Raw genomic sequence first — 10237 nt, forward strand, 5'->3', positions numbered from 1 at the left:
TTGGGCATGCTCGACTCTCGTATAAGCCACACTACAAGAAGAAAATCAAGCCTAATATTTTACAGTGTTCATTTCCTTCCAAATTTTATCACCTCATTTCTATAATAGCCTGATAATCAAAATCAAAATTTGAGCAAGCCAGTGTTTCCAAAATACCACACTTTCTAGCAAACAAATTTACCATAACATCTTCAACTAGGCTGTTTTGCCAACTGCTTTTAACAAATTTAGCATAAAATCTGCAACTAGGTTGCATTCATGGAAGTCTAGTCTCTTAAGGCACAAGAAGAGTGATAATAAGAGACAACCATAGAAACAAAGGCAGCATGAGCGCAGAAGTGCAAGATTTCTTTTCTGGCCCTCCACTCACATCAGCAACTTCTTGCCCAGACCTTGAAAAACACAACAAAATACCGAACACATTATTTTGCACCATAAAACCAGTTGTTCTTGGGTTGCAAAATATACTGTCATGCATGCAGAATTACAGGAGCCATTCCAGTGAAGTACTCTGTACCTTGACAGAGAACGCTAAATGGTTTATATCAGTAAAACTTGAGCGCATGAATTTACCTGAATGCGTCGAAGCAGCCAGGGTAACCTGCGTGGCTAGTGACAAAAGCACAAGCATTTTAGAAGAAGCCTGCAGAAAAATCAACTGCTCAAACAACAAACAAACTGTACAATAAAATGAACATGCATTCCATTTTTTTTACAATAGAGTTGCAAATTGGGGAAGGGGGAATATTAATATTATTGGGCTTACTTGGGCTGACATCTATTAGCATTGCAGCACCCTGGAAATCACAGGACCCCGGTGCCTTCATGTTTTTTTGATAATACTTGTTGAATGCAAATCAGGCATGGGCGAATAAAGTATTGGGCGCATAGCAGGACCCACCAGGTTGTATAGGGCCACAATTTGAATAACCAGGGCCACAGGCCCAATCTAGAGCTTCTTGAAAACTAATGGGGTCAGTACCGTATCTTGCAACACACCATGTGTTATCTTCTTCTTCGCTCTGACCCCCGACTTATTTTAAATTTTTCCTATCAAAATGAGTCCTATTGGAGTTTAAAATGCCCAAATGTTGGACTCCACTGAAGCGATCAAAAGCAAGTACCTCAGAGGGGATTCCAATGACAGACATTATGAAAAGAAGCCACCAGGCTGGAGGTCAGTGAGCAGCATAAGATCTAGGGTAGGGGAAGATCGGAATTATGGCTAGTATATGGGTGGAAAATGTTGAATAAGAAATTTACAGAAGTACACTGAGCCAAACTTGTAAGAGTAATTATGTTAGAATTACAATCCCCTATTCACATCCCTGTTGATAAACCTGAGACTTACAGAGGCCCAATAAAATGCATGAGAATTGTTATTGGAATCAGCTATGGTAGGTTGATGATGCCATGAGGCATGCGCGCCTTCCCATCTTCTAGATCAATAGTGTATCATGTGATACATAAACTCAGAATCCCAATATCCCAATGGCAATGCTAAAATTAGTTTTCTCACCAGTAGAGGCAATGATATCCAGGACCACCGCAATCGCGATCAACACCGACCTCGTACAGAAGCTCATGCTGAGCAAAGAAACTACGCCTTCCCATCTTCCAGAGCAATAGCATGTCATGTGATACATAAACCCAAAATCCCAATATCCCAATGGCAACGCTAAAATGAGTTTTCTCCCCAATAAAGGCAACGATAGCAAGAACCACTGCAATTGCGATTAGTGCCAAACTCATCCGGAAGCTCATGCTGATCAAAGAAACTATAACCGACCAAAGCTTCTTTCAATTTTAACAAAATATAGCAGCGTGGGTTCTGATATTCAAAATTCCAATTTGGAGCGCCATTATACAATTCCAAATTTGGTGGCAATTAATATTAGATGGTAGATAACATATGATACACGAAATGCCATGATACACATGTCGCTCGTTTCAATGGGCATCAATACAAACAACAACATGGATGATGGCATCATGCATATCTCAATCATTGTGGAATCAGAATCTGTTAGCTGGAGAAGGGAACCGATGTGAGAACCTGTGTCCCAAGACTGTCTTTAGAGTCTCTTAAGAGAGCATTAATGTATCAATAGAGTTGGAAATAGCTCTTGCCACTTTCTGACGTAGTCAGGCCAGAGCAATTTGACTTGAACTCTTCTAACGTAGGTAGTGATGTAGTCACACCAGACCAATTTGACGTTAAATGTTCTGAAGTACATAGTGACATAGTCATGCCAGACCCATTTTACTTTAACTGTTCTCACGTACATGCAGCAAAATGTAATTGGTGGGAAATATATTTCAAAGTCAAGTGGAAAATTTCCAAATTTGAAATCAAATATGAGAGGGAGGTAAGCATGAAAATTACAATATGCTACGAGCAATCACCCCTCATATTGTGTTTTAGAAAATTGAAATGTGTAGCTTAGCTTATCTTCGCAACTAGCTTGTGCCAAGCGGGAACACCAACAGCTGCTGCAGGTTCTGGATACCCATGTATTGGGTGGGAAGTATAACAGTTTACGAAAAAATTGAAAAAGTGGAATTACTTGCACTGCCCCCGCTCTATAAAGAATAATGCTCTTCGCTGAACAGTTTCATGCAAAATGAGTGATGGGAATTCATTGTACCAAAAAGATTACAAGCATAAAATCATTCAGAAATATGTGCATTTCATTCTTTCTATCACTTACTTATACTGCCCAAACAGCATATTCATGACTACATTGTTGAACCTAACCATGCTCTTCATGTGCTGCTGAATTGCCTTGTCATCAGCGACGAACCCCTTCTCCTTCAACTTTACGAGGAGTTGTCGTATCTCAATAACCTTCTCTGCCCTCAACTAGGAAGCAACCAAAGTGGCAGCACTTGTCTTCCAACAGTATATTTACGACGATAGGCGTTCTCCCTATCCAAATCGACAAGTTAATCATTTTCTTAGTTAATCTTTTTGATTCTTGTAGTCAATGAATGAAATTCGCTACAATAACTTTCTTGCATGTATAGAACACATACTTAGACCATATTTAAATTAATTTTTTACAAAGCATGATTAAAAATTTATTGTGCTTATTATTTTTGGACAGGTATAAAGATTAGGACCAACAAAATTTAAAAAAATAAATAATGCAAAATTTAAGAAAATAGATAATGAAACATGCATGATCATTTCATTTAGTTACATTAACCTAACCACGGGTGGATCAAAGATAAACAACCTAGCGACAGTTTTCCTAAGGTTTGTGAAACGTGCATCTTATACTTCTTCGTATTCTGAAACGTAAGCTTATTCGCATGATCATTTCATTTAGTGACATTAACCTAACGACGCGTCGATCAAAGACGAACAACCGAGCGTCTGTTTTCTTCAGGTTTGTGAAACCTGCATCTTATACCTCTTCGTATTCTGAAATGTAAGGCTATTCAATTGTTTGCCAAGTGTTTTCTGCATTAATTAAACAATTACATGACTTGTCACAGAACGCAAATAGCAATTCATTGATACGAACTGAGAGCCAATACGTCCATTTGGGAATGTGGATATTTCTAACAAGGTAGAATTCAGGCACTATCGACAGTTTAATATCGCTAAATCTCTCCAACACTACACTATGTTGTAGATATGCTCTGTCGAATTATAAGGGGCAGCGATCGAATTTGCAGAAAAAAAATCAGGTCTTTGCAGTGCTTGATTTGTAATACTTAAGAGCATGTGATTAGTAGGATTTGTGAATTGATGTGGCTGACTGCTGGTGTGGCCATTGCAAATAACTTTTACCGGCCCACTGTCACTATAATCGCCGTAAAATTAATGATATTCATAAAGTAAGAAGCAATCATCTAATTGAATGAATCCTGAAGTGTTTTTCCATCCGTCAACAAACCTCGATTTCGCCGTGGATGCCCACTATTGGCAATTGGAAGAATTTAAATCTCCCCTGCTCTAGTGAGGGGCATGCGCATACGAACACACATTGTAAGTAATAAAGCGTTGATTAATGTTTTCATTTTTATCGCCATCACTATTGTCACGCCCCCAATCTTTTTTTTCTTTTATTGGGCAGGGTGCGGCACCACCGAACGCTCACTTTTAACCAAGTGCACGTTTATGGGCTACACCTTAACCGTTAAACCTTGTTTTTAATCTAATATACCAAGCTTTATTATTAACTCATAACCCACATATAAGCTTTAACCTTCGTTCTTCAACATAAACCATTCATAACACCTTCATATGCAATTTAAACCAAAATAAAAAACTGCAATATTCATATGGAATGGGAGGGGAAACTCCCGAATGAGTTCGCCCGCATATATTATAATAATGATAATTTCCAAAATTACAATGCAAGTGTGCCGGGCAAAGTCCGCGGCCACACTTAATCCTTTTTTGACAAACCCGGCAATCTGTCGTGCATACAACTTCTGCACTATTAACCAAGCGCACCAGCACTTATATAAACCTGCGCAGTTATGCCGTGTGCCTCTGTCCACGTGTCAATCCCCGGTAGACCTGCACAAGACCAACCTGCACCATACCGTATGCTTCTGCCACGTAACAGCCCTCCGGTAAACGCTTAACCTCTTTATCAAAACCCGACATCCCGCTGTACATATAAACCTCTGCGCTGTTTATCCAAGCGTACCACGCTCTTATAAACCTGTGCAATTATACGACCAACTGCTGTCTGAATTCTGTTTATCCAGCCGAGACAACCTACTGTGTATATATTAACTCCTGCGCTATTACCCGAGCGTACCAAACGCCCATATGAACCTGCGCAATAATATATCCAGCCTGCTGTCAGCAATATTATCTCCAAACCGCCCTCAAATTAACCGGCTCCAAGTATAACCTTTACGCATCCATTCAGCAATGGGCATGAGCTATGCGCATTAGAACTGCGCTGTTATTGTCTTGGAATTGCGAGCTAGTGACTTCGTTGATTGAATGATGGTTCGAATGGCATCTTATCATGCCATATATATAAGCGTATCATCCTCTCTCCAAAGGATGCGTGCCTCCATAAGGCCGACTCCTCCAATTATAATAATACGCCTCCAATATATGTGTCGGCCTGATTTAATAATCATTCTTCATCGCATATACGTTCCTTCATACTTTTAATGACCGCTCCATCATCCATATAAGGCCACGTATATTATATTTAATTATTTCCACATATATTATATTTTATCATTCGCTTATGTGTCATATGCTCATGAGCTCTCATATAACATATGTCGGCTTTATTTTATTTTTCATCATATAATTTCTTCCTTATGTTTTAATGGCCTTCCCATCATACATATAAGTCCCGTATATTATTATATTGTTCCCACATATTATATTTAATTCATCCACGCACATATTTATATGTGCGTATAATCCACCATATAATATGCGCTCTCACGTCTTCGTCCAGCAATCCGCGTCTCGTCGCACACATCTGCAGTTCGTCGTGCTGCCCTGCAACTCGTCATACTATCCGCTGTTCATTGCTGAACTGTTCCGCACCCACGTCGAACCATCCCGCGTGCACCACATAACGCCATCGCCATGTCTGTCGTCCGGTTGTCCGCCCGTCGGGCGTGGGTCGCCCATGTGTCATCCGCCCATCGGGTCGCCCGCCCAAGTGTCGGAGGTCCGCCCATCCGCTCGTCGTTGTGTTAAAACGCACCCGCCGTCATGCACGAGGGCGCTCGCCCATCGTGCACGCCTGCCCGAGACTCGAGGGCGTCACACTCTCCTCCACCTGAAGTTGTTGTCGTCCTCGACAACACACCATCTTAGTAGCTCTCCACCAAGACTGCATCGACCATGATGTAAGCCCCTCCATATAAGGCAACCATCACTACAACATATACAAGGCCTGTCTCCATCAAGTCATCACCATCGTGACCCCATCACCTCAAAGTGTCTCATCGGTCCTCTGCATCAAGTTACTCTTCCAAGCCATGTCCCATGCACGTACTTTGGAAGTATGCATCCCATACTACATCAAAGTCTCCCGACCTCAGCTCCTTAATGCATCGGATCTCCAAGTCACCATATATGATGTCCCAAAAGTCACAACGATCTCATGTCAATCATGAGCTCCTCCACCAAAGGTTCACCAAGACTATCTCTTGGTCTCGGCCATGAGAAGTCCGTCTAAGCACCGATCTTCGGTTTAGTGAACTCGGTCACCAACCATATCACCATGTCATCACGAGTCCCTTCTTCATAGCTCCTCCAAAATTTCGGCCATGAGAAGTCAACCCAAGGGTGTGCCCTTCAACCTGTCCATGAGTCATGTCGGGCACTTAGCCATGTGGCTAAAGCATGACCCAAATCATCCACAACGGTCATCAAGTTCCACCCTTGTCACGGGCCCTTGCACCTTCCATCTCAAGGTAGCAAGAAACCTCAACAAGTCCTTCAGCAGGTAACAACCCTTGCTTCTCCATACAAGGTTCCATCATAGTCATCCATAAGATGTCTCCATGCTTCGGCAAGCTGATCTTGCCCTCTCCTACACATGATCCATCTACCAAATGTCCAAATGAAACACAAGTACCAATACTTACTTTATCAATATGAGGCTCCTTCATATGAGTGACCTCACCCATCCATGTTGATAAGCTGCACGATCCTGGTTCAACTTGGTCACCTCCAAGTTCTGCCTCCATCGAGTCCTCATCATCATGCTCCATTGTCCAACCAAGTTGAAGAAGTTCTTCTTCAACGTTTTTCTCCAAGGCTTCAAGTTCTTCTCGGATTCGGGGCCTCTCTTCCTTCAACCTTTTCAACCTGCATAAGGTAAGCAAGAGCTTCCCTTCACCTTCTCTCGAACCTGCCATGCCTTGTACTTTGTCATCATGTGGTCCATCCATGTGAGTGTCCGTCCATGCTGCCAACCTGTATGAGCCCGGTTCAACTTGATTAAGCTCAAGTTCGGCCTCCATCATATCCTCATCATCACATGGTCCTTCCATATGAGTATCTTCATCGGTCCATGTCCACGAGCTACATGATTCGGGCTTAGCTTGATCATCATCAAGTCTAACCTCCATCATAGTTAAGCCTTCAACATCTTCGGTCACCATGACTTCCTCTTCCCGGTCTGCAACTTCATCTATTGCCTGACTGATTTGAAGATGTCCATCCCGTCCAAGCATCACATCAATGCCATATGTATTTATCACCACGAAGTCCAGCTGACCTCTACATCCTTCCAACTGTACGGGTACATCTCGTATCATGCCAACTGTCAAATTCCACGAGGTTATATCCCAGTTCTCCATAGTAGATATCAGCTCCATTTCTTCTATCAACCGTGCCGATATAAGGTTATATGAACCACCTGTGTTTGCCAACGCTTGAACATCTCTGCCACAAATATTCAAGGTTACAAGTCCTCGGTTGTTCTCCATACCTTATCTTCACCTGTCAACTGCCAGCTCCGACCGAGCTCTGATACCACCTGTCACGCCCCCAATCTTTTTTTTTTCTTAGTTGGGCGGGTGCGGCACCACCGAACGCTCACTTTTGCCAAGTTCACGTTTATGGACTACGCCTTAACCGATAAACCGTGTTTTTAATCTAATATACCAAGCTTTATTATTAACTCATAACCCACATATAAGCTTTAACCTTCGTTCTTCAACATAAACCATTCATAACACCTTCATATACAATTTAAACCAAAATAACAAACTGCAATATTCATATGGAATGGGAGGGGCAACTCCCGAATGAGTTCGCCCGCATATATTATAATAATGATAATTTCCAAAATTACAATGCAAGTGTGCCAGGCAAAGTCCGCGGCCACACTTAATCCTTTTTTACACCCGCCCAAGTGTCGGAGGTCCGCCCATTGTCGTTGTGTTAAAACGCACCCGCCACGAGGGCGCTCGCCCATCGTGCACGCCTACCCGAGACTCGAGGGCGTCACAACTATGAACGAAGTGGAGAATAATTCCAACACTAAGGCTTTTCATAACTAAGTGACCACGTTTTAGAAATATTGAATGCGAGGGCGTCACAACTATGAACGAAGTGGAGAATAATTCCAACACTAAGGCTTTTCATAACTAAGTGACCACGTTTTAGAAATATTGAATGCGGTCATAAGTGTAGGTGTCACTTTTCACAACCCTTTTCGTCGTTTATTCCTCTTTTATACACATCTATTAGATTAATGCAATGAAAATAAATGATCAATGCATGTTTCATAATTTTTTTCTTGAATCGTCTTTTCGCTAATTTTTATGTGTTTATAAATAATACACACGGTAAATTTTTAATTTTGATTTTGTAAAAAAATATTCTAAACCTGCAAAGAATTTTTTATTTTCACCAGTCCCTCACAACACAGGCAATCCAAGGGGAAACTTGCGTCATGGAGAGTCTGACTACACGTGTCTTGGGCTATGAGGCTCATTGCAAGAGAGAAAATAATTGACAAAGGGGAGGCATATCTGGAACATGAAATAGAAGGATTGTTTGGAAGCTACTGCTCTGTGGGATTAGGGCATAAAGAGATCCAATTTCGAACACATCTGAATATCAGATATGAACATAATTTTGAATGTGATAGCGATGGCGGCAATTTACCCTTCATTTCTCCACTGCCTAGGGCAAGATATGAACGAGAAGTGTTGCGTCACGACTCCTCTTTCAGTTTTTTTCATGAATTTTCTGCCGTATCTGCACCCATACAGGCTTGAATCTCTCAACACTGCGACGATGGGGATATATCCGCCCTGAACTTGCAGAAAGGACTGATAATCCATTCAATTACTTGTTGTGATACATCAGATCTGGGCTCACATAGGTTGTCTGGAGTAGATCCGCAGTTTTTTACACCACTGTCTACATCGACGCCCATCAACGAGGTACGGTATATCAAAAATCTTCGACCCCACATATCGGATCTAGGTTTTCCTCACATTTTTTGTGCATCTTATTTAAGTCAAGGAGGATCTAGATCTATACAAGGGACTTTCGAATGACTACCATCGGATCTGTCCCTACATACAATGGAACTCATAGGTTTTCCTCACGTTTTGGCTCCTCTTATTCTAGTTTTCTCAAACAAAATCAATTTGTTTACTTTGCGAAAGAAGTCCGCTAAAGCACAACTACTCTTTATGTAGCATTGAATAACAGTGTCTGCAGACAACAACTCCATATTTTTCTTAAATTTGTAATAGAATTACTCAGTTGTGAATATCATTTTTCTAAACATGAGATTATAGATTAGAGACGGGAGCGCTACCTGCTTGGTTGTCTCACAGAATTTCTGCGTCTGTCTCAGCCATGTAGGAAACAACTTCTTTATAATTTATCAAATATTCACCCGGCTGGCGCAGTCCAATCCAGAGCCGAGCGTATCCAGGGCTGACAAGAATGTTGGCTCCGGCTACAATTGACGGCATAGAAGAGACACAGGGTACCCCGCCCGAACTTGAAGACCCTTTTGCAAACCATGGGAGCAGTGTTAATCACTGTCGAAATTCATTATATTGTTCCTCTTTGTCAATGTCTTCATTTTCTACCTAATTCATCTTTATTGTGACATCTATCTATAATTTAGATATAAAGTTTTCCTTTTATCAAGATGTTTATTTCCGGAAATGGTATTTTTATAGTACTAGCTATTTGGAAAATCTGTTTATATTTCTTTTGTAAAACTGTAGCTATGAATATACAGCGAAAGATTTATCCTCCTGTTAATTTCACAACACTGTATATTCTATAATTTCACAATATTGTGTATTTTGTAATTTCACAATACTTGATTTTTTCTGTGTTTAAATATCTACTATTTCTCTTCCTTTATACATAGATTTTTGCAAGGTTCTCTTTCTTATATATTTCTACATTAACGTAGTTCAAACTGAAGCCCTCACGTCATCTAGATAGAAAATTTAAAGAATATTAATATATAAATTCAAAATAGTTTATCCCCATATTTATGAATTATAAATGTTGAAAATGTATCTTTATAATAAAATTATCATTTCAGGCCATAGAATACAAAATGTATCTATTAAAATATGAAATGCATTTTAAAATTAATTATAAAAAAATGGATGTGCATCAAATTATCCATATTCATTGTGAGGTAACAAATTTTGAAATGTAATTGTAAATTTTATTTTCTTTAAATATAGATATTTTAAAATGTGAATTGGAAAATAACAAGAAGGCATCAATTAATAAATG

General features: G+C 40.4%; 1 pseudogene; it reads right to left on the reverse strand.

Moving 5' to 3' along the window:
• Positions 1 to 274: 274 nt before the first annotated feature.
• LOC149204807 (uncharacterized) lies at positions 275 to 5505 on the reverse strand (annotated as a pseudogene).
• Positions 5506 to 10237: the final 4732 nt, after the last annotated feature.

This window comes from Pinus tabuliformis, chromosome 1_2, assembly GCF_031772625.1.
Source record: "Pinus tabuliformis cultivar Carrire ecotype Pingquan chromosome 1_2, CPIR1, whole genome shotgun sequence".
Lineage (NCBI taxonomy): Eukaryota > Viridiplantae > Streptophyta > Pinopsida > Pinales > Pinaceae > Pinus > Pinus tabuliformis.